Source organism: Anopheles bellator, chromosome 1 (assembly GCF_943735745.2).
Source record: "Anopheles bellator chromosome 1, idAnoBellAS_SP24_06.2, whole genome shotgun sequence".
NCBI classification, from domain to species: Eukaryota; Metazoa; Arthropoda; class Insecta; order Diptera; family Culicidae; genus Anopheles; species Anopheles bellator.
The window spans coordinates 14,164,421-14,189,293 of NC_071285.1; the positions used below are offsets into that span (position 1 = coordinate 14,164,421).

At 52.0% G+C, this 24,873-nt stretch overlaps 1 long non-coding RNA gene across 1 annotated transcript; it reads right to left on the reverse strand.

The window, feature by feature from the left end:
* Positions 1 to 280: 280 nt before the first annotated feature.
* LOC131216813 (uncharacterized) lies at positions 281 to 23,296 on the reverse strand. Its single transcript, XR_009157065.1, has 3 exons — positions 23,049 to 23,296; positions 11,966 to 13,150; positions 281 to 365 (listed from the first exon to the last, which is right to left on the reverse strand). It is a non-coding gene; the product is annotated as an uncharacterized LOC131216813 (long non-coding RNA).
* Positions 23,297 to 24,873: the final 1,577 nt, after the last annotated feature.

Below are 24,873 nucleotides of genomic sequence, written 5' to 3' on the forward strand. Positions count from 1 at the left end.
GGGCATGTTTTGAAAACCTGTGCGTCTGCTTCAGTATGCATTAGTTGCTAGCCACCCGGTCACCTTTGGGTTGCCGAAAGCCTTAGCCGGAAGACCAGGAGCCAACCTGGCCGAGGCGCCACAAAAACACTGTCTGCGGGCTAGCGAAGCGATTTTTAATTAACTTCTAGCCGACGCGAATCGGGAATCGGTGTTGTCAATCGGTCGGGTTGTCCACGTCCCAATTTCTGGTTCGCTTTGGGCTATCGATTTAAGTTTACAAAAATAAACCACTTACCGTCGGTGCAAGGAAGTCATTTACACGCTAAAACATACTGTCTGCCCAGTAAAACGAGGGGGGGTCCGGAGTCGCCAACAGCTATGATCTAGAACGGAAAAAACGGATGGATGTGTCAGGTATTGAGTTGAGGATGTCTGCGATTGTGTCGACAAGCGAAACGCTGAGCATTTGTTTCGTATAAACAAAGTGTAGGTTTCCAAATTTGAAAAAAACCGGTGCAACTCAACAAAACACCGAGTGTCCTCAACTAGGTTCCCAACACTCCCAGGGCTGCATCTACCCGTTCCGGACGTTTCGGAGCACTTTCTTCCGTCGCGAATTTCCCGGGACCGAAACTACCGAGGACGCGATTCGTCCGCGAAAGAAAGACAGGACCACGACTTTCCGCGACTGTCGTTATCGTAAATAAAGCAGTTTGGTAGGGCGTGATGACGTTTGTGCAATGCTGAAAACGAAGCAAAAAAAATGGTCACCACCTTCGAAGAGTGCATTCGCCTTCCGCGAGTCGGCGGATTGCTTTCATGTGTGGCCATAAAATCCGAATAGCGAGAGAAATTAGACACCCGGGGCTGATTCCGGGAGGACATCGGGCGGCCCCGACGACGACGACGACGACCATCGTCATCGCCATAAACGTCATCCATCTTCCGGAAATGGCACGCAGCACACGCCGAAAACGAATCGCAGTTCTGGGCGTTTTGTGTGTCTCGGCGGATTCGCTCCGATTTCACGGGCGCGCTCGCACATGATCCTTCGGCACGTTTGAACCCGGTTGAAAGCGGTTGTCCCCACGCCGCCGCCAGCCGCCGTGAAGTGAGTGCGCGTACGCAATTCGACACTTCCGCGGATGACACCTTCTCGAGGCGGGTGGCGTAAACTTTTACGCATCGCACGGCACAAAAAACCACACGGGCAGAGGCAGGAAGGAGCATAAAATGCATTTCCAACGCCGCATTTTATGCACATCCTCCGACCCGGAGGCTACGCTTGAGCTACCTTCCGAGGATTTATTTATACCGAAAACCCTCTCCACAGACACTCGACGGCGACGGCTGTTAATTCTCGGGGCCCCGCCTCGGCGAAGTATAATGCAGCTAAGAAATGTTTAAGGACAGAACCATAACCCGCCTTTCTGGCGGGAGTGGTCTTCGCTGCAAAGTGTCGATCTGTTTTGATCTTATTCGCGGACCTTCGCGCACTTGATCGAAATGAATGCTGCTCTGGTTTGTAGAATACAACCGAAACTTGCCCATTTTGCTTTCTAATTTCCTTTAATAACTAAAATTGTTGGACAGTTATTTTGTCGCTCGTTCTTTGTCGGTACCGTTAAGTCGACACCCTGAGTTCGACTCCCGTTCCGTGTGATGGAAACGCGAAATTACATTCATCATCCACACCGTGGCCGTGATTACCGAGACGCCACAAAGCGAAACCACAGTTGTCGGGGTCCCCAACTCGTTTAGATTGTATTCTGGGCTAACCAGCTAGAGGCTCACGAAAACAACAGTTTGTCTTCATCCGCTTCATCTAGATCATCCTGATCGTTGCGCGCTGGCAATTCTGGTCCACCGAGGAATCCCCGTTGTCAGCGGGCCCCCGGTGATTGCATACCCGGTCGCTGCTCCTGCTCCAGTTCCATTAGCGCGCACCCTCGTTGTTCTCCTTTGGCGATGGTTGCCATTTCGTGTTCTCTTCTCCTTGGGCCAGCCGCCCCAGAAGTAGCCTCATTTCAGCCTCGCCAAAATCCCCTCCGACAGCAATCTACATTAGCATTATACCAGTCAGCGGCCAGCTCCGCTGCTGCTGCTGTTCTATAACTCGACGCTAACACTTCTCATAACTGTACCACGGATCGGAATCCGTGGCACTCCGGAGCTCCGTTAGGTTTCGCGCGGCGGCAAAAAGCGGTAGAACCATATAAGAAACTATCGATACCGTAAAGTAGGTAACGTGACCTTATCACATGATCAAATGGCCGAGATGGCCGTTCTATCGCAAGGACGTTAATTAGGATTAGTGCAGCAACGTGGTGGTAAGTGGCTTTTCAAAGAGTTCGTTGGCCGCCCCACAACCTTGACACCTTCCTTCTTGAAATTGCCGCAGCCAAGTCGACACGTCCCCGTCGTATCAGCAGCATCGATCGATTTCGCGCGGATTCCGATAAATCACGCAGCACCACGGCGAGAAGTTTGCCAACCCCAACCGACTCCCGACCGACCGATAACCTCAGTGACGATGACCCAGGCGATCGCAGGAACGAAAGGCGAAAGTGGCGAGGTGAACGACGCAATCGTGAGTAACTCCGCGGTGCGCGCGCATCTTCGCAATCGATCCCTCTCCGGGCGGGTCTTCGAACTGCTTATGAACGCCCCTGACTTAATTGTTATTAATAAACGATCGGAACCGTGAAGCGTGGTGCCGTGAAGGAATTAAGGAGCAGTTACGGGCGGACGTACCGGGCTACTAATGGCTGTGCGTCGTTGCCTCACTCGCTGACGAGGACGTGGCAGCAATTCGTGGTTGTTTCGTAAGCGCCAGATTTGGACTCGAGCGATCCCAGGAGTGCTCTCAACTCGCAGCTCCAGCTTGAAAAGAAGTGCCTTGGAGATGCTTTGCTCGCGCTTTTCCGGGTACTAAGATGCCTCATAAGGTGCCCCTAGAGCTAATGGTTAGCAGCCAGTCCTCTTCGCAATACTAATTGCCAATCCCGAAACGGAGCACTGGTGGGCGTGAGGCTCATTAGCAGCTTGTTAGTGGCTTGTTTCGAATGTCAATGAAAAGAAAATGACATTGGCTCAATAGAGCACCGAGCACCATAATTCAAAGTTAATTGCCCAACGGTTAATTACTCGTCGGAGGTGACTTTTCCCCCTAGTAATATACGGTGTTCACCAGCAGAGGCCAGCGGGGTTTTGGTTCGATTAATAACTTTCGATTTTAAGAGCCCGCACGCCCCGTGACAGAAGAGGAATCAATCAATCAATGTTTGTGCAAAGTTGAAAGTGACCGACTACGGTCTGTCATTAATCATAACTAGAAAACAGGGCACAATTACTGGTAGGTAATGGCACCGGCCCGAACGAGTGCCGGTTTCAATTAAAACATCATCTTTTTGGACTACAAAACAGAAGAAAACCAACGAAGCTTCTCGAAAACACACGGAATTCATTCGTCATGGGCGGTTGATGGGAGGCCATTTCTAACGCCATCTTGATACATAATTTTAAATGTTTCACGGCAAACGTATCCGCTTTTTATGAGCATCGTTTCACATCGTCGCCGCTAATCGCTTCGCTGTTAAACAAACAATTCTCGACACCGCCACAGCTGTGTCACTAAAAATAGTATTTCCCCCGTTGCCCAAATCCGATCAGCAGTCGGTCATCCGCATTTCACGCAACGATCCTGCTGCTGCTACCAGAGACCCTCACCACCGCGTGACATCGGACACCGCGGTTGTAGGATCGGTTCCACGAGCAGATCGGCCAGTGTCCGGGTCGCGCTTCCTACTGTCACGATGAGACGGGCTGTTGACGGATGGAGAGATGGTGACCGGACGACACGTTGTGTCCACGTGTCGCGATGGCCCCGTCGGCCCCCAGCAGCTACCAAACACCAGGTATGATTGATACGTCATTTTCTCGAAAGGCCGATCTTCCACGACTATGTTTCATATTTTTCTAATGACGTCACCAGGTCTGAGGTTTTGGGGATTGGCGTAACGAAGATTTTCAGTTTCGGTTCGACTTCCTGAACGATTGGCAACTGCCAGCCGGATTTGGGTAGCCAAGAAAGTAATACTCCTGCATCCGGCGACCAGTGTGCCGTGTCGGTTGCGTCTTCCTGGTTCCGATCTGATCTTCTATTTCAACCTGCCTACCCCCCTTGAGCTGCTGCTTGAGGGACCGAGATTGAATGCTAGCCCAAGGATCAAGTTTCCGGACGGGGAGATTTTGTAGCAAGGCACTACTTTCCTTCCGACACGGTCCGCCCCTTCTGATCCGGGGCCATGCCGGGAATGCCGTGACGATGAACTTCCGACTAACCAAAACAAAAACATTGACCACCCCCCTCCCCACCCATCGGAACCCATGGCGTGGAATTTATTGCTGAGAACGTGAGTTTGCCGTAAAATTTGCAACCGTGAGAAACATTGACCGAGAAACGGATGGCCGCCAACCGCATCGTGTGCCATTTTCCTTGCGACCGATCACGGCAACAAACTAACCATGGGGAAGTCGTCGTCGTCGGTCGATGCCGAAGTTCTGGTTACAGACTCCGGGCCCATGGCTCCGTGATGGCCAAGGAGATGTGGCGTTTCCGAAGACCGAAGTGCTCTCGAGAGTGCTCTGTCGTCGGTGCCCGTCCATTTTGGACGGTCATTGCTGTTAACGGTAAACATCGGATCGTCGGTCGTCGGTTCACCTCCAAGCTGGGGAACAGAGCAGCAGAACATTAGGCACTCGACACTACGACGACGACGACGACGGCGAATGCTCTTGCGCCGTAAAGTTCAACAGGGAGACGCCTCTAACGACGGTTTAGAATTTATTGCAGGGGAGCAGATGAGTCGAAGATCGCCGTTCTTCGCGCGATCCTCTTTTGGAACTTATTAACCCGTGGATGATGTGGCGTGGATCAGCGAGGTGGCGTCATTCCCAACTCCCCGGGAGTGGCTTGCCATTCCACTAATTAGTGAAGCATTCTCGAAAGAATTTAGGGGGGCGAACGAGTCCCCAAGCTTCTTACCGATCCGGAGCTGTAGTGTAGATGACCTCAGGTCTTGGGATGGATATAGAAATTAAAGAAGGTTTGGTACGGCTCGAAATCCATGCATACACCTTTACTTCAAGACAGTCGCTGCTGCTGCTCTGCTCTTCGGTTCCATCCGTTGTCAGGTTGTTTTTGGGCGCAGTAATTTGTAGTTTTCACCCTCCCCAAACACCCAACAGACGGGACATTTCGTTTGCAGGCTAGTTCCCCTAGATTTCGGATGGGACCAAAACTATCGAACGGCGGAGAAGATATTTGTCATGCCAACACGCCCTCCATTAGTCAGTCCCGCCCGGGGAGATCGAAGATTTCGGGTCCATCCGATAATGGGACTTGGCTGGCTGGCTCGCCTGCCACCATTCTTCAACACCACCACTTTTTACCGTGCCGTTAATGTCGAGGGATCCGAGAAACGCCCAACGTAAAACGTCAAGTGAAAGGGAACGTCCGCTTATCCAGCCTGTGGTTTCGGTGGTCTGGGTCTTTTGCGGTACATTCGAGGGGCCATAAAACAGAGGAGATCCGAGGCCGGCGAGACAAACAAACAGGGTGGATTTTGTCGTAGTGTTTTTGTGGAAGGTGTTAATCCTCGGCCAAACCACGAAGACAACAACGGAGGGCGGCCCCAAACGACAACTTCTGGCCAGGATCAGATTCGTGACTTCCCTCGATGCCATTTGTCACCCGTAGCGATAAATCTACGACTCTGCTTTCGATCAACCACTAAGATGAGGGCGATGAGTTTGTTGGCGCTCGGTTTTGGGCCAAACTTGGGCCACAATAATTTTAAAAGTCCACCAATGTTCAAACTGACGTGTCAACTTGAAGAAGAGACTCACAAAAAAGGTGAATGGCACAAGTGACATAACCGAACCGATCGTCGAACCATTTTCATTCGAATTGATTTTTCACATCTCTCATAATACGTTTCACGGGCAGAAGTCGTGGCGCATAACAATCACAGAGAGAAAGCCATTGCACCGTCCCTTGTCGCCTTGGCTAATTGGGTGTGTCCACCTCTGGCACAAAACCGCCGTCACCACCACCACCACCAGCAGCTGCAACAACCCTCTCCGGAAGGTTGCTGCATGTTTTCGATTGCATTTTGTAACAATTCACAGCGCAGGGCCGGGGCGCCGAATGAGGCCACGTTCCAGTTTTCAGCCCGCGGGTCGGCCGGGTGTCGTCGCTGCCGCTGCTGGACTTATGAAACGACGACACACCGGGTGCAAGATGCAGCACTCGAATAACGAATCACAAATCGATTGATTTTAATCGTGCATCGTGACTGTGCTGACTGTGATAAATGCCCGAAAGTCGTCGAGCCGTCTCGGTTTCGTAATGGAGATGCTTCGTCGATAAGATTGTGACCACCGAGCATCTTCGGATGAGGTCGTTATCTTGTCTGCCCCGTTGCTCTGGGGAATTCTTGACCGCACGCGTACCTAATGAACGCACCCAGAACGTCGAAGGGAGCCCACGGTGGCCGGTTTCGCCACGCGTCCTTGCGCCGTCTCGTCCTGGCGCAAGATGTGTCAATCAATCAACTGCCTGGACGGAAGCGAAGCGCTCACCTAGTTTTGTGGCACCTTCGGGAGACCGTTTATCTCGGCGTTCTGCTCGTTGAGCTACGAAATCCTAGACCCTTCTCTTCTGCGCAGGTTCTGTCCCGGTGGGACCGAAAGCCCATAAATCAATCAAAACGTCAGTCCGAGGGCCATGGGCGTGATACTCACGCTTCTGAGCCCATCCATTATGGCTGCATGTCTTTATTTGTTCAATCTCTCCCCAGGACGAGCCGTCCGAGTGCGGGCCCTGAACTGGAGAGCTCTGTGACGCTACTACGATAATGATTACTGTCGTGCTCCGTTTGCTCCGTTTATCAGCCGTGGCCAAAGGAAACCTAGCGAACGTTCATCGAACTATTGGGCAGCGGTCACAAAGGGGTTCGGTTGGTTTTTGGGGATGAAGACACAGGACCTCGGCCGGCAGACCACTAGTTTCTGGACGCAGGAGCAACCTGTGGCTCTGGTGCTGCACGGTCAACCAGTCACTACTGCTGCCTAGTTCCGTTTGCTGATTGTGGCCACTGCACCACCATCGCGAACGATTGCAGCAAACTTCCCGTCCGAGATATGGTCATAACAAATGGTTCCCCATTACTAGGGTCTCAGTTAAATGTGCAAAACAGATGCAAAAATATGCCGACGGCCGAGAAGCGATGCCGCCAGATATGATATGCTTTGGCCGATGTAGGGGGGGTCGTGCGGCGAAAACGGGGAAACTTTTAACCGCCTTCCATCCGGCCGCGGCCGTGCACATAAATGGAAAATGATAATTGAAGCTCGAGGCGCTCCCGAGAGCCCGCTCGTAGGATGCGATCAGCGGGGAAGCGGAGAGCAATCTGGCCATCTACAAATATGGCACCGGAGGTTCTAGGAGCCTGCGATAGCGTCCGCCGAGAACGTTCCGCTGATTGTGCAAGATTGAAACGGAACAAGTTTTCCGATTGAAACCAATTCCCGGGATGGAATTGGATCGCCGGACACGGCCAGGCCCGGGGTGGTTATCGATGAATAATTCGCTATCCACTCCAGCCCAGAAACCGGAACGCCATCGGCCATCGGTGGTGATGGTGGGGCCAGGGAATGAAAACTGGAAAATTGATACCGGCAGCAGAACCGCAAGGAGCGCGTTTCATAAAACCTGTGACCGCAAAGAGACACATCGGACCGAATCCGAAAGGGTGGCAACATAAAACCAACGGCAACGAAAAACAAGCGACAAAAAAGTAAAGCATCCTCAGCGGGCGCCTTCAGCCGGGCAGCGGCCGGTCAGGGCAAACACAAACGCACAATCGTTGTTGGCGCAAAAGCGTAATGGCGAAAATAACCCGTGTAGTAACACAGAAAACAAACAGTGCATGAGGAAAGCGTATGATTAATGAAATAAGGAAGACGATAAGACGACGCCGGACGCCCCGGAATTGTCGCTGTTTGTCTTCGCCGGCCAGCCGTCCGATGGCTGGCCCGAGTCTTAGGAGCTGAGAAGAAGCCCTCCCGACACTGGGACTGGGGTGCAGAAGATTCGTTATTTATGATATGTTTGTTTGTTTGCTGCTGCTGCTGCAGCACCACGACAAAGCGGACGCGCGGATTGGATGATAAATTTGCTCATTGTTCCTCGTCTTGTGGTCTAAAGCCGCTCCCTGAGTGCGTGGATCTTGGAGTCGAGGCGAGTGCATAATGCAGCCACAGGCAGCAGCCGCCCGGTGCAATCGACAGTGACCCCCTGCGGGATCGTTCCGAAAGGGGTTTTGGAAAACTAATTGCATTAAGACGCTCTAGCGGAGCGCACTCTCTCTCTCTCCAGTAGTGCCGGACCAGCACAGTTTGTAGCACTGAGTACATCCATCAATATTTGATGGTCCACACGCTGGAAATTGACAACCCGATCCGGGCCGAAATCTCGTAGGATTGAGCCGAAACCCGACAGGCCGATAGGGCGGCTGTCTCGCTCGCCTCCGGATTCCGGGGCCCAGAATGCGGCCGGCAAACTTTCACAGCCTTATCAAATATTTACAATCAAATTATGCGCCGGTCCCGGCCAACTCTGTAACGGACCAGTCGATAATCCGCTCCATCGGCGAGCCGCGCGGCCACGAAAAAGTTCTCTCAATAATTCAGCAGCCCGACTCCGGCACTCCGACGTTGCAATCATCGAAATGCACACCGCCGCGCCCGGGTGCCTTACACTGCAAACATCCGGCCGACAGTCTTCCGGGCCGAGCTGAGCCGGGCCCAGGGAAAAAAGTTCCCAGCCAGGAAACCCAGGGAAACTTCGGGGGGTCTGTGCCATAATTCTGTGCCCGTTGGCAGAAAAATATCCTCCCGCCCGGCAAACACATCGTATAAAGTTGGGCGCCCACCGCAGAACCGGTGGACGCCGACGACGTTGTAATCCCGGAGTGGTTCCGGGAGAACTTTTTAACGAGCGATCAAACTATGATCGTTACGCAGAAAGTGCACTCCACAGAAAGAGAGAGAGAGAGAACGCGAAAGATAAACATGAGGGTGAAAAACGGCCATAGTCCAGTGCATTAAATGTGGAGTGCTCAGCCCTGCCCGGCCCAGAGGGCCACGTTACAAGTGCTGCAAATCGGTTTGTAGCACCGGTTCCTTGTTTTTTAATGCCACCATAAAGCAACGTTTCACTCCGACGGCGAATGGATGGTCCTTAGGACGGTGTTCCTTGGGAGTTTCTACATTCGTTGCCCTTTTTGGCGAGTGTGATCCTTGCTATCTACTCTCTAAATATTTTTATCTTGACCCAACTTCTAAGTCACGTTTGAGCTATCCAAAAAAACGAAAGAACTCCAGAAGGGTATTCGTTTGAACGAAAAAGCGTTTCGGGCACGGAACGCTCACCACGGTGCAGTTGCACCGCAAAGGACGCGCCACCTGTTCCATTCTGCAGGTCTTCTGCAGCAGCGCGCAAAGCGGATAGCGTCCGTTTTACCGGTTTCTTAACTACTCTCCTCTAACTGCCGAGCATAAAAAAGGCACACAACCTGGGAATCAAATAGCCACGCTGATCGGCACCTGCAGACTGCAGAAGAGGCTCACCCGTCTCCCGCCGTCAGGAACCGAACGCCAATTGCATTGATCTATATTTAACTACCACGCGATGGCTCGATGGATGTGTAATGTGAGGCAATTTTATGCATCGTCCTTTTTCTCGTCTCGGCGAAAAATCGACCCCAGGTGCTCTCCGTACGCCGTGCGACGGATGGCCACTTGTGGCCACGTCGTTACCTCGGTTTCGTTTCGGAATATCTTATTGAACCGATCACGCCATGCATATTAATCGGAACCGGGAAATTATTCAATGCTCGGGTAGTGCCACCACCTTGGCGGTAGTTTCGTAACGTGCGCTCAGGACGGAAGCCGTGGGGCAGCATAAAAAATGGCCAGACCAGGAATCCTCACCAGGAAGTCCCGCCGGCGATCGCCGTTCAGTCACCCGAACGGACCGGTGTGTACAGTTATCTATTAACTTGAAATTAGATTAAAATGCATATATCAATCAACTGCCACACGCCGGCGTTGCGTGAGCGGTTCGTTAGAACAGGCTCCACGGCTCCTGGCTTCCCGGTTTGTCAAGTGTCGCCGTCACGATGCTCTCTCTCTCTCGCATGACGGGAACGTTACAACCTGATTCCGGAACCACCAGCTGGAGAAATTATTATCAAACACTCACTCACTGGCGGTGGGCATCGATGGCGCCTCGGGAGCACCCATGTTGGGCATTGGGTTTAGAGTCTACTTTTAGTGCGGCCCCCCACCGACCAGGGAGTCAAGTCGATTTTTCACGTGACTTCACTTGAGACCACACACTAATGAGCACTTAATATGCGGCGCAAAAGCCAAACCATCGACAGGGACGCACAGTTTAGCGTTGCACTAGGGACCGGCAACCAACAACAATTACTGCAATATCCCGGAGAGCATAAAATTGCAAACGATGCACAATGCCTCGCACGTCACACCGTGTTTCCCGTTCGACACGCACCAGTCAACTGAAATCGGCACTTCAGCAACTCCTTCGGCGCAGGGTGTGGGCCCCGTCCCGGGAAGATGCGTGTGCGTTCGTGTGTCTGTGTCCGAGGGAACGCAAAAACACGGGGAACTCCCTTCACGCCACACAAAAGTCCTTGTAGATCGATCGGTTCGAGAGAGCTCTGGCCGCCGTCGCCGGCGTGTCATTGCTATCGGATACCGGATCGATAGAATTATGTGGCTACGTGTGTGTGGTGCTGTGTGGTGCTGTCCGTGTTAGTCTCCCCGTCGTCGTCCGGGGCCGGCCGGAAGAATGAACTTCATTTTGTGGCTGCGATTCGACAAGAAACGTCTTCCCGGCAGCGGCGACAACGTCTGACGCATCGACGGGCCGCGAAGGTTGCGGAGTCGATTTCGCGGCCCGATCACCCCACGGAAACTCCCAGCCAGTTCCAGTCAGTGGGGGGTCACAGGTAATGAATCAGCCGAACTTATCGCTGATGACCCTCGGCTGGTGGTCTCGATTCGATCCACGCGCGCTTGGAGTGACAAAAAGTTGTACACTTTCTTCTGCCATCAACCCAGGCCCCCCCCCGGCTGGAGTCAATGTACGGTGAGTCAGGGTGCGCGATGGGGGACATTAGCCCGAGGACAGTATGTGGCGCGGTGATCACGGGCGCATCATCCATCGTCGAGCACCCAGCGAGGGATGCGATTAGTCACTGCACGCATTGCAAACACTTAACCCCGGGCCCTGTATCAGTAAATTAAATCAACATATCGATCGAAAAGACAACCAGAGGACACCACCAGCGCCTGCAAAAAGTTAGATACAAACATCCAGGAAGCACATCTTCATTACGGAGATCGGGCGATTGAAATCTCAGATTTCGATCAGCACTCCGTCACGGGGCGAGAGATGAGTCTCGTAAATTAATTGGAAATAAACATCGCACCGGCGCGAAGGTTTGGAAATCGATCATAGCGGCGATCGCGCGATGCGACCCGTCCCAATAAAGCCTCCTCAAATATGCTAATGTGCTACGGGCATCCTTACGAGAAGCCTTTATGGTGGGCAATCGAATGGAACAGGAAATACAGCCCAAACAAGAGGACTCTAATTTCATGGCAAGCAGCAGCCGGTGCTCATCAATCAAGATCAACCGGCATTCGATCCGGCAGCGGCGGCTCCCCGCCAGATCCGGCTCTTCCAACCAGTTTGATCTCCGTTTCAGAAGGGGATACTCTTTTGGGGTCTGTAAGAACGCTCGAAATGCAAACTCTATCGCTCGCACGATCATCGCTAGGAGTTGACAAGCAAACTAGAAAATAATAACATACATGGAACACGTACCTGTTGCAAGCGTTAGTTGATCGAAGCAGACAATTCACAAAGACGATACACGTGGAACTGACACTTACAGCTGCTGCTGTTCGAGAGGTTCGATGTTTGATCGACTCAAAACACTCCACCACCTTACAAGTATTACACTAACAATTGATCGCACACCCAACGCACACGACCGGTCAGGAAGAAGATCACGTTGATAGATAGCACAGCACTTTCGACCGCCTCGGTTCGGATCGATTTCACCACGCACCACTCTCACTGGTGAGCCGGAAATCCGGTGAGTTCCGGTAGAATACGGAAATAGTTCCAGTTCGCTTTCCTAGCGCGCGGCTCGCGCACTCGATCGGTGATCGATCGATGACTGCTCAATTCTCACGCGTTTCGCTTTCGCCTCCCCTTTCTGTTTGGGCGCGCTGTTCTTAGTTTGTTTGCATTTCTCTTTTTTTGCTTTTATTCTTTTTTTACCATTTGTTACTTCTTCTGTGTTGCTGTGTTTGTTTCTTTCTCTTTACTCCTTTTATGCTGTCGTTATCGTTGTTGTGTTCGTTTCTCTTTTCTCTCTCACGCGTTCATGCGTTTGCGCTTCTCTTTGCCGTTTTCTTTGTCTTGCTTTTCACAGCTTTAGGCCCGCTTCTGGCAAGGCGCGATTCGATTCCCGTTTTTCACACGACTCTCTCTCACTCCCGGCCCGACGGGGTGCATCGAATCGATCCGTTTGCTGGTTCCTGCTCAGCCAACAACGGCAACGGTGCTCTAGGTCCAGGCGCGCTGGAGGTTGTGGCAGACGATCATCATCTCACTGTCCCCCGCTCGAGCGAGCTCGGGTCAGATCCCCCCACCGGAGGGTACACTCGGTTACATGTGTCGCACCACGACGACACGTCGTTGTTGACACCTTCGTAAGGGCCCCTTCTTCCGTGTTGTGACAGGTCTGTCTTCTGCGGCTGGTGACTTGAACTACGACCTGTCCACCAACTGTTGCCCTTTCCCTTTCGATCGGATAGAACGTGGCACGGCGAAGCTGGACCGAGACGATTTTATGGATTCTTCACGGATTATCTGTTGTCGCGTCTTTGGGACCTTTCCACGATGTCGCGATGATGATGCTGGTCCACCCGATTACACCGTTATCAACTTGGGTTCTAGCGCTTCGAAAGGATCGACCGTAGATCAAGTTCCGTCTATCGCCTGAAAGTGGAAAGAAGAAAGGTCAAAACGGGGCCGGAGTTACGCCGAGAAAACGTAAACCCACAATCACACTGATCGAATGATGTTGCGGTCGAGCAGAGAAAAGCCCGTCATGGCTACAGTTAGAAGCGGTCCGATAGTGAATTAAATCATTTCTGTTCCGCCGACGGGAGTGCGGCGAATCTTGAAGTCTTGAAAGGGAGTCCCAGACAGTCCAGATTATTCAGCGGTGCAGTCGAAGCAAGATGCTTATGCTGTTCGCTTTGAAGCTGTTAGCTTAGCTATACCCTCAACAATAACAGCATTGCAGGTGCCCTCGGTCCATTTGCAACGCAGTCGGAAAGCCGAAGCAGATGCATTATAGACGTGTCTCGTGGCAGTTTATCCTGCGTTTATCCAGCACCCGAAACCACACCATTATGCTACTGTGCGATCTTTGATCTTTTGCCACGATCGATAGGAGAACGAATTTTACACGCAACACAAGTTGCAGCCGCACCCGGGGCCGTTATTTTTGCTGCAGTGCCAGTGGTCAGAGAAAACAAAAACACGAACCAGACGATGTTGCTCCATTGTTTGATGTTTTGCATTTTCACTAAGCTTCAAAAAACCTGACGCGCTAAATGTGCAACCGTTTTTCTGAACCTCTCTAAGCCAAGAAATGCCGGCCAAATGCCGGGCGGCACAAAAACTTGCGCCCCAATTTAGGTCACCGAAGCCCTGTGCCTGTGAGGGGCGCGCCTGAGTGCCTCGTCTCGTTAGTAACCCAATTGTTGGGCGCCCGGATCCGGGGAATGCGTGGAATAAAAATTAATTTACAGCGGTGATAATCGCGCGCCATTTTTTGTCGGCCTCAACAAATTTCTTCCATCCCAACGGTGCCCGGCCAAAGGCACCCGAACGCGGACTCCAAAGTGTTCCTTTCACCGGCGGCCCCAAAAGGCCCCCTCTCGCTCCTATCGAACGTCTTCTGCCGCTGACTGCAGCCAGATAAAGGTCTTCCCCGTAGGCCCGGTGGTGTGCGGATTTGATTTATAATTATTATCGACGTGGGATACGCCACGGTGGGAGCGGCGTGCTTTATGACCTTCCCCGAAAGGCAGCCTCGGGCAGCGTGTTAGGACGTTAGACACAGTGGGTCGTATATTTTCTCCACATTCTCCACCGCATCATAAAGTAACCGCGGCCCGAAAAGGCGTAATGCGCACGCGGTTATTAACAAAAAAAAAATCCGATCCGATCCCTCCGGCGACCAGTGGCCATTATTAATGCCGAGGGGATTAATTAATTTTGGATAATATTTCAAGCAATATTACGGGGAAGAAGCTGCGAAGCCCCTTTTTCGCAGCGTTACAAAAAGGGGTTTCCCTTAGCGTCTCTTTTGCGAAAATACTCTCTCCCGGGCCAGTTCCCGGGCGGTTCAGTCTAGCTCCAGGGCAGAGAATCGCCAACTTCCGGAAGGTGACAACGCGCTATTAGTGACCCCCGATTAAAGCACTCCACCAGAAGTACTCTCACTTTCGATCCGGAACGTCCAATCGGTGGTCGGCAATTTAAGTACCCTCTACCCCCAGCCAGCCAGAGACGGTGAGGCACCACCTTGCACCAGACTTGCGCCATCATCATCGTCGTCGTGGGGAACTGATTTTCCAGCGGCGGTCAGTTGATGATGATGGTCATTGTGTCCGCAGCTGCACGGGCGATGCAATTATCGAACGAACCCGCGTAATCCCCGGCGCCCGGTGGCCAGCAATTCAGCCGCTTTCCTCCCTGAAGGTCTCCCAGCGACCGGGCGAATCCGGGCGCGGAACTAACGAAACGAGCCGGAGAGCCGAAACGAGTTCCGGTATGATCGGGCGCGGATTGCTTGCCACGAGTGATGTCGGTCGGGCAGTGTCGCAAGCCGTATGTTTATACGCTCCACTTGGTGGGAGCAAGCCTGTGTGCCTGTATGGCGATGGCCAAGTAGCGAGTGGCCGCCACGGTTATGAAACAGGCAGCAACGCCTTTTGCCGCCTGGTGACAAGGGTCGCTGCTTTTGGTGAGAGTGCCATGTTGCAACGGAATGTACGCGGCCGCTCGGTGACCTGATTGCAAAACCGAGACGCTACGGAGAGACCCCGTAAGGAAGCCGGTCACATCGGTGGCCACGTAGCACCAGGATAGTTTTCGGTCGAAATCGGTGCAAATCGAATGCGTGAGCTGCGATCGCCAGGTGGCCATAAATCGTGGCCAGTCAGGCGCCAATCATAAACGTGAGCATAGGGACCCCATTCGCAGCGCACCGTACCGTGCCGTGATTTTTCTCACTCTTCACAGCGATCGTGAACAGAAAAAATCGGAGCACCATCGTTGCCAAACCGGTTTGCTGCGGACGGAAAGTGAGAACTCTGAAAGTGAAAACTGCGAGCCGCATAATGTGCGCTGTCCGCTGGAAGAGAGTGGGGGTCTTAAGGGGGCCTCTTCCGCCCCAACTGACACATACACAGGCACGTGTGTGCGTGGACGACACAGCTGGGCCAGAAACACGGTCAAGTTAGCGACGGGGACGGGGCAAAATTAGGCGACTCCGCGGTTAATCCGACAGGACAGCGTTTGGCCGATTAACGATGGGCTGGCGCGGGCTTTCTGTGACATTTTATCGCCAGTAACCTTGACCGAATCAGCACCGTTCGATCGGATCACATATCGGCATAAAAATGCAAGGTGGGATTGAGGCCACGGTGGACTCTCTTAGGAAAATGTTTTAAAATCGTTTAATGACAGAGCCGGTGAAATTAACAACCAAGCGGTTTAACGAAAACAAGAAACATTACACTAGAAAGCAGCACTACGTAAAAAAAACGGAAAATCCTGCCGTTAAACTGCCGTTTAATTATCGATGGCAAAAAGGGGCGCCCAAGAGATGCGCTGCGATGCTGATTAATCTTCGGTGCTGGCGGCCAGCATCAGAGCCTCGAAAAATGAAACGAAAACTTCGTTTAGTTTCAATCTTCGCGACCGAACGAAGAAAACATGAAGAGCCACGGGCCCACGAAGACCGGAGAAAGAATTCATTACCGGGCGCTTTTGGCGGCCGACCGAAGCGAAGCTTTTACTTTCGTAAACGCCCACCACGGAGAATGGCCCGTGGGGAAAAGGGAGTTAATAAAATTTCAGTTTTCATTTTCATAGACCATCTCGTCACCGTCATCATCGCCGTTTCGGCCGTTCATCAAACTCGGATGGCTCGGCCGACGTTCTTTCCATGGATCGCCACACTTTCATTAGCGTGGGCATTGGGATTCCCGCTAGACGGATTACCCGGAGGGCCGGCCTCACCCGGTTACATCAGGTCTCCCCTTCCGGTGGCGGGATGTAAAACGGGACGATGCACTCGGAAGGCTTTCTGTACGACCTTCGAACCACGGGGCGCAAGATTAATGAGAGTGCAGCACCTCGTACATTAGTGTTGTAACTTTTCCCAAAACAAAACACGCTGTGGCAAAGAACAGCCCCCGAGAGAAGCGGCCCTCCTTACGCATCAGTTTCTGCTGACGTGTTGGGAGATACTCTTAGCCGCGTGAAGACCGGGCGCGTTAGATTAATAAAGTTTGATACGTTTGACCTTTCAAGCCACTCGAGAGGCCCCGGCTAGAATCCTTCCGCCTTCCACTGCGTTCGTAGGGCACCCTGACGGAACCGGGGATATCTCCATCAAAAATCTCTGTAACTCGTCGCTCGGACTCGAGCATCACGAACAGGAGTAACTAATCGTGAACTCAACACAACGCGACTCGACTACCGATTAAAGATTGAATTAAATCGGAGATAAAAGTGAAATAAATTACATAAATCAGAAGTAAATCATCGTCCCAAAAGCCGGATCGACCCGAAAACGGACAAATTCAGTCATTTAAAGTGTAAATGACGACCGAACAAATGGTTCCGCCGCCGCCACCAGTCCTCCGCCAGTGAGTGGAGCCTCCGTCGCCATGTTTATGGTTATAAATCACGATGGAAATATTCCACAACATTCCGCAGCCACAACACGGGGAGAGAATGGAGAACACAGCAGCCAAGGCAGACGCTGGCCGCTGGCTACGATGCCGGCCATAAGGAAGCAACCGAGGAGGACACAACATTTCTCAGCATTCCTCCGTCGGCGCACCGGATGGGAAGGTGATGGCCAAGAATGGGGATGTAAAGAAGGATGCTCATGCGCCGCGAAGACGCTGGCCACGGACGATCATCATCATGGTGGGTTGGGTCGTTTTAAATGTGACTAATTAGATACAGTCATTATGCGCACCCGGCCAGCCCGGGGTCGTTTTGAAAGCTCATGCTCTGAAGGAATCGCACCCTGCACGGCGGAAGACATTTTTCGGCGCACCCGATGGCCGGCGGGCGGATTACGGTAGTAATTATGTATGCGCGTCTTCCCACGGTCACTCTACGGTCTTGGGTGCTGGGCCAGCATTGAACGCCAGTTCGGTGGGAAAATTAGCAACATTTGAGTTCCAACAACTGGCAGAATCTTGCTTTATTGGGTTGCCTTCTGTCGGCCCTCGGGCTTCGGGTCCTGGTTTATGCAAATACGAAACTGAAACTGTTTGCAGTGACCGGGCCCGGAGCCGATATGTTAAGGTTCCGGGTTTGGCGCGCACAGGTAATTGACACTCCGAAAGCGTGCAAAACAGAACGCCGTTTTTGAAATCCTCGAAAAGGACCTGAAGAGGAAGCTTTTAACGTTAAGCAGCTGCGGAGTGATTGCGGGACCCACAAGATAAAAAGATCAATTTAGATACCCAGCAAAGGGGCGAGTTGTGTCAGGCATGGTGCATCGCTATCCTCCCAAATGTCGCGAGTTCATCAATCACACAGGCGGTCAGTCTGTCGGTCGGCGCCTGTAAATGCCATTCTCTTAATTGCATCAAACGAGTGGGTTCCGGTTCCACGGCGCAGGACTCTTCAAACGACCACCAATATTTGCTTAGCCTCAGGTGTATTAGCTCACCGACCGACGGTGGCCACAAAATCCCTTTCGCTCTCTCACCGCTGGCTGTAATTATCAATTTACATATGTCCCATGTCCGGACCAGCCGGCCGGCGACACGATCAGCTGCGAACGACGGCGCACTATCCTGCGGTCCTGCGGGACAGACTACCTGTCTTTATGACACCAAGCCCATCTGTGTCGGTTGAGGCTCGCAACCGGATGATGACTGGGCCGTTTCGCGGCAGTACTGTCGCGGACACTGGCGGAGTCGTCGTTGGCCGACTGTGGCTTGGAATGACTAATTAATGGTGGTCGCTTCAGTCCGATCAGCCGGAACCGGGACACGGGACGATGAAATGAATGGTTCAACGCAAGGTGCAAACGATGGTCTTTTCCGTTTGATCCTTGCTTTTGGTACAAAGCGAAACGGTTTAAAGATCATAAAAGTTTCAATCATTGGCTTGCGAATTTCGGTGTGGCTCGCGATCCCTGTGGCAAATTTTGCGTCGCCATCCGTAACCAGTCGACGAAGCGGATGTTTGCCCAGCTGATCTACTGCCATGTTTTGGGGTAGCATACAAAAGATCGCTTGTTTCACGAAAAATCCACAATGTCTACGACAATTAGCGCCCTACGCAGACGTCATTAGCCTCAAGATGGCCGCAGCCAAAATAGATGGATAGACTTCTTGGTCCTGCGAAGATACGGAAGCGCAACGGCCCAAGTTCACGCGATCCAGATGCGGAGTGACATTCTCCCGATCCCGGACCCATTCGGCAGTGGGGGGGGGGGGGACCTTGATTTGGGTCCCACGTCCCGAAGGCCGGGAACACACCCCCGGGGGAACGTGATTTCACTCGATCGTTTTCACTTCCACGATCGAGCTCTGTACGATCAATCCATCATGCCCCCCGAGGGAGGCGCTGTTGCTGACGGAATAATAATCTATCATTTTCTTGTAAAATTTATTACCAATCATCGACCTCTCTTCACTCCGACCACCGACCGTCGTCGGTTAATGTCGGGCAAATGTGATTCATTTGGGTGGTAATGCTGATACACCCCATCATCAGCGCGTCCGAAGCGCCCGCAGCAACCTGCAGCTTTACGAGCTTCCACCTTGCAGGCTAATCTCTGGGGATCCGAGCGCCATTTACACTCGAAATGTCACGAACCTTTCGGCTCGTCTTCGCAGGCACAGGCCAACAGACCCCCCACCAGCCCCCCAGGACACGGAAGAAGTGTCGTAATCGAATGTGAGTCGTGCTGGCCTTTCGAGGCTCTTTCGAACGGCCAGCGAGAGCGCACACTATGGACTATGTGGCACAGAGACGTCGTCGAGTCGAAAAACCGCTGCCCAAAAACCGGTACTCCGCGAGAGCTAATTACGCCGAATCCGGCCCAAGCTGGCGTATGGCGTGGAGGGTTCATTTTCTCTCACCCAGAAAACTAAAGGAAACCACCCATTTTAATGCACCTCCCTAGGTGGCCCGCCAGTGTACCACCAGCCGGGGAACCCTTTTTCTTTTCTAGGGCAGGATAAATGGGTTAACAGTCGGGTTAGGCCGGATTGGTTTGTTGAAAAATCTTCCCAAAAATTGGTACAATTTGGATGCATCGGATTAAAACAGGCCTGTATCGGCCGGTTGGCATTGGATTCGCGGTCAAATTCTTGAGCGGATTAGGTTCTACAATTCACGCTGGTTTACTGAAGGAGGCCAATATGCGTGGAACGATCAAGGGAAGCTGCCTATCAAACCGTTTTCTTACGATCAAGCGAACCGATCGGACTGTGGTTATGCCCTCCCCGAAACGGCGCACTGCCCTAAGGTACATAAATAAACCGAACCGATCGTAAAGAATGTTGCAATTCACAATGTGCATGGATTTGTGTCTGATTGTTGTTTTGCAACAAAATCGATCGCATTTTGCGCCAATTTGGTCGATGGGAAGAGGTCCCACGCTTGGTAAATATTTATGAATGAAGCCAATGAATGAAGAATGCAGCGCTCCGAAGTTCACCGGAAGTTGGGGCTGGAAAAAGGCGCACGCAATTCGCTAACAAGCTGCGCCGGGTTTGGGCAAACCACGAGACACAACCACGAAACTCCCGGTGCTCTGCCCCCCGTCGCCGTTCTGTGGCTCTCTGTCCCCATCCGGAGGAGCCCACGAGCCGAGACTTTCCCCTTTTCACCGGGGCGGCGGCGACCGAGCCAGCCCGGACCCGGAGAGCCCATCCACGCGGAGTGAAAGCGTCCCACCACGGCCGGGCCGAGTCCCGGGAGGCGCCCTCACCGGACCTTCTTTCACTTTCAAACACGTAAAATTCTCGCTTTCGTGTCCGCGTGTGCGCACGGGCGCGCGAGATATAATCGTTTTCGTAGCCCCCCAACCCGGCCAAAGGGACCCCTTCTTTATGCTGCGGATCTCGTGAGCCCTCCCTAGCTTTTATGTGCCAACCCTCGAGGGGCCCGACTGACCTCATAATCGAAAGGTGTTCGGGTCTATGTGTGCGGCTGGGGCGACGGCCCGCAATCCTGGCCAAGGGGCTAACAGCCGGGTCCGCAAACACCCTCCCGTTTCGAGTCGGATTGACCGCCTCGGACCGCGACATAGGAAATTGTGCCGCGAGCGGCCGAGCTCGGGAAGGCCTTGAAGCCCAACGGACCACGGTCAAGTGCATTCGTGCGGCCCACAGTGGTCGTCCCGTGACACCACCACCACGATACTGTGGTTTTACGTTCCCTCGTTCCCTCGTGGAAAAAGCTTAACCGGTCAACCGGGGAAAGAACTCTCGGGTCTGGTCACAGGGGTCCGGAGCCGTTTTGTTGTTGTGTAGCAAAAGTGAAAACAGTCATCGAGGTAGTCAAATCGAGGTAGAAAAAAATCGGTCTCGTTAATTTGAATAAATTAAAACTGATTTGTTTATGCTAAAACGGGTCCAAAGCTTGCGTAAATAGAGTGAAAATAGAAACAGCATCCACCGCCCAGATCGTCCGCGATTTTTTAATGTCCGTAGGCAGATTTGGAACAAATCTCATAAAACGGAATTAATCCGCGTTGCTGCGACGCAGAAAAAGGACGCACCTACGCACCGCGGGGGACCGTTAAATGTTGCCAAAACAAAACCGACGGAGGAAAACCTTTTCGCTCCACGATCTGTTTATCTCCCACTCGGCTAATCGTAGGCCGTCAGCGTCACATGTTGTAGGTTGTAGCAGATCGCCAGACGGGACTGCGACCGCGAAACCACAACGCCACGATAGTGGTTCTGGAGCTGGCTGGGTGCCTTCACGCGCAATTTGTGCCGGCCAGTCGACGAACCGACCGACCGTTCACGGGGTGGTCGGAAAATGGATATTTTATCGCCATTACGACGGGCGAGAAGACGGAAACGCGAAGGGGCGCCAGCCAGCCGGGGAGGAGCGAAAATAACATCTTCGCAGATCATAAAATTTAACCTTTCGACGGTCCCAAACCGGCCCCAGTGGAGTCGTCGCTTCACGGCGCGGATGATGATGCTGGGAGGTCGCGCACCGCGCAGTTTGCCACATTCTGCCAGCTTCTTCTGGTTCTGGGCTTGCATAAGAGCATTAAGACGGGGGGTAAGGACGGCGCGAACGCTGAGGGCATTTGCTTCAAAACTCATGCATTTACGATGTGCAACGCTCTTCTTGGCCAAGGCAGTCTCGCCCTGCTTTTGCGAGCAAAGTTATGCTAAAGTTTCGCCAAAAACAACGAAACATCGAGGCCAGCCAGCCAGCAGGGTTTTGAATAACATTTACATACTACCATCGTTGGGCGGTCCCACCGGGCGGTGTGGGCTAATCTAAATTCTGGCAAACAATCACGGACCAGATTGTCCAAACAGTCGGTGGCCGGCACGCAATCCCGGCCGACCCCTTGGGTGTTAATCAACGGACACGAAACTCCCCGAAACAAAACCAGGATGTCCAGTCCCAACAGCGCCTGTTAGTCCTGGGAAAGGTCCCCGGGAGGCCGAAAGGTCGGGACGAAGCGAGGCTTAACGAGAGTCCATTGAATGCCATTTACATTCTCCATTAGCCATCTTGTGTAAAGAAGAAACGGTTCGTAAATGGATTTTTTTCCACTCCCAAAAACCCAACATTTGAAGAATCCACGTTTTGTGGCAAAAAATTACGGCTTAACGTGTAAAAAAAATTACCAAAAAATGGTTAATAGGAAACCTTTCCATAAGCCGACGGCGAAGGTCCATATTCCATCTTTCCGCTTTGCTGGCGGCCGCCTTGGGATGCTAATCTTCTCCACGAAACTCATCTACTGTGTACAAAACACTCGACCCACGTGTGCCCCAGGATTCCAGAACTGTGCCTGCCGCCGCACCAGAGCACCATCTCGGACCGCCATCGACGACCGATACCGGCATGACCCGAAACGGATTTCTAAGCTTATTATCCGCTTACCGATCTCTTCCAAATTCCCTTCATCTTATCTCCGGCATCTTGCCTCAAACTCCGTGCTTCGTGAATAAATTTTGCGTAGCCAAACCCGGACCAACGATAAGAACATGAAAACATTCCGCAACAAGCCGGCCCAAGCAGCCACGGCTGGTTGTGCAAAGTCCGCCCTTTCGGGGCCCCTTTTTCCGGAAAATCGCCTCAACCGGGAAGCGCGGACTTGCGGAAAAAATGCTTCTCGAGCAAAGCGAACCGGAAAGCCCTGCCGCCGGTTGTTCCCGAAATCGGCGGAAGAAATGCATCGTCACCACACGCAAAAGAGGCAAGCAAAATAAAGACAAAACACTGACAACCGGCCGGGCCTGGGCCGGAGAGAAAGAACCGAGGACCCCCCCAGACATTGGGACGGAACCAACAGCGTAAAACTTTCTTCAACCTTTCCGGGCTTACAGATTTTTACATCCAAATGTATGTTTTTTACCTTCGCTTGCCGGGTCGTTCGGCCGCTGTTCGCATCAAAAATGTAGATCGCTTCCTGCCTGCACCTGCCTCCTGGCTGACGGGACACCTTCGATCGGTCGCCTTCTGTCCTCCGTTGGGATGGCAATTTTTCTTTTCGGCCGTTGTTTTAACTATGTTTCCACCTCGTTTCGCACTTGCCGACCATCTTGGGCCGCGCTGTTGATGATGGTGCTGCTGTCGCCTTGAATTTCTTTCCACGCGAGTTTCTTTTCGAGTTTGTCGGTGTTTTTGTTTGTTTGTTCGCGGTCGCGATCAACTCTGCTTCGGATCGGCAGGATCAGCCACTTCCACAGCGCCAACCTGCAAGGATCGGCCAGTAAGTGGGTCACTCGATCGCACGAATTATGCAAAACAGTGCGCGACGCAACAACACGAAATGGCTCACCTTTCCGTGGCTGGCAAGTGGTTTCGATATTGATTTCTGATAAAGCCCAACCGGAATCGAGCTAAGCACGACCGGCACGATTAAACGCCGCAAGTGTCAATCCATTTGACAGCCCCTTCGATCGGTAACCCTTCGTCGATCACTCGCGAGGATGTTTTTTTTGTCATTCATCTACTTTTGCTTCGGCAGCGAGATCTGGTGACCTTTGGCCTCGATCTGGCGATTACAACGAACGGGCACACACACGCGCACACAGCACACGCAATACGATCGGCGGAACACTCTCCCTGATAAGCACACTGGCACACGGAGAGGATCCTTTTGCCGGTACCCTAGCGCCGATCGTCTACGACCGCACAAGATGGTTTCACCTTGGCCAGAAGATGACCGCTTCCGGTTTTTGCACACAGCACAATCGTCACACCTTGCACCGGAGACAAACACAAGAGCACGGGAACACAAAGAACGGGAGTTTTGTTTTTCTTTTCAGTGGCCAAACGCGCGAGTTTTCCGGCTTTCCGCCGAGAAGCTGAGAGAAAAGCAAACGTCCACCCGCCGCTTGAATTTTTTGAAGTTGAGAAAATTAGTTGTAGGTTCGTAAACCTGGCATTTTGCGTTCCCGGCCTCTATTTCCCTTATTTCCCCTATTTCCCTTTTGCGTTCCCGGTCTCTGTTTTTCGCCGAACGCCGAAGTTTCGCCGAACGGAAAAGAGATAGCTGACGCTAGAGAGAGAGAAAGAGAGAGAGAGAGAGAGCAGCCGGTGAGACAGAGACAGCGGACCGCGAAAGAGATGGAGCGTTCGAGGGTGACCAGCAAAGCAGATGTGATGAAAAATTGTTGCGTCTAGTGTTTAAGCTATTAAACGGTGCAATACAATATTAACCCCTCACACAATAAATCCAAACAGTAAGCATGAAAAGTTCCGAAGGTAATAAAACAAACTCAACATAATTTCATCTAGATACAGCTCTGGTCACCCTATTCGCGCTTCTTACTCTTTTTCTTTTTTCACTGAACGTGATGTACCGTATTTTTCCGTGTATAACGCGCCCCTTTTTCCCAATTTTTTAGCTCCAAAATCTAAATATAAATAAAAATATAAAATACGGAGTATAAACTACTAGTATGTCTTCTGCAATATATACGCATTTTATCTTTAGTCTACTTTAGAATATTTAAAGAACATTTAGAATAATAATCATTATTATCAAAAATGTATAATAAAAAACTTTTTTCCAATTTTTTTCTCTTAAATATGGGTGCGCGTTATACACGGAAAAATACGGTAAGTTCTCAATTCAAACAACAGCAAAAAACAAAAAATTATATTCAATTATTTATTGTAATATTTAATGTGTTTTGATCCGTTTATATAGCATACGGTAACTCTAGTCATTG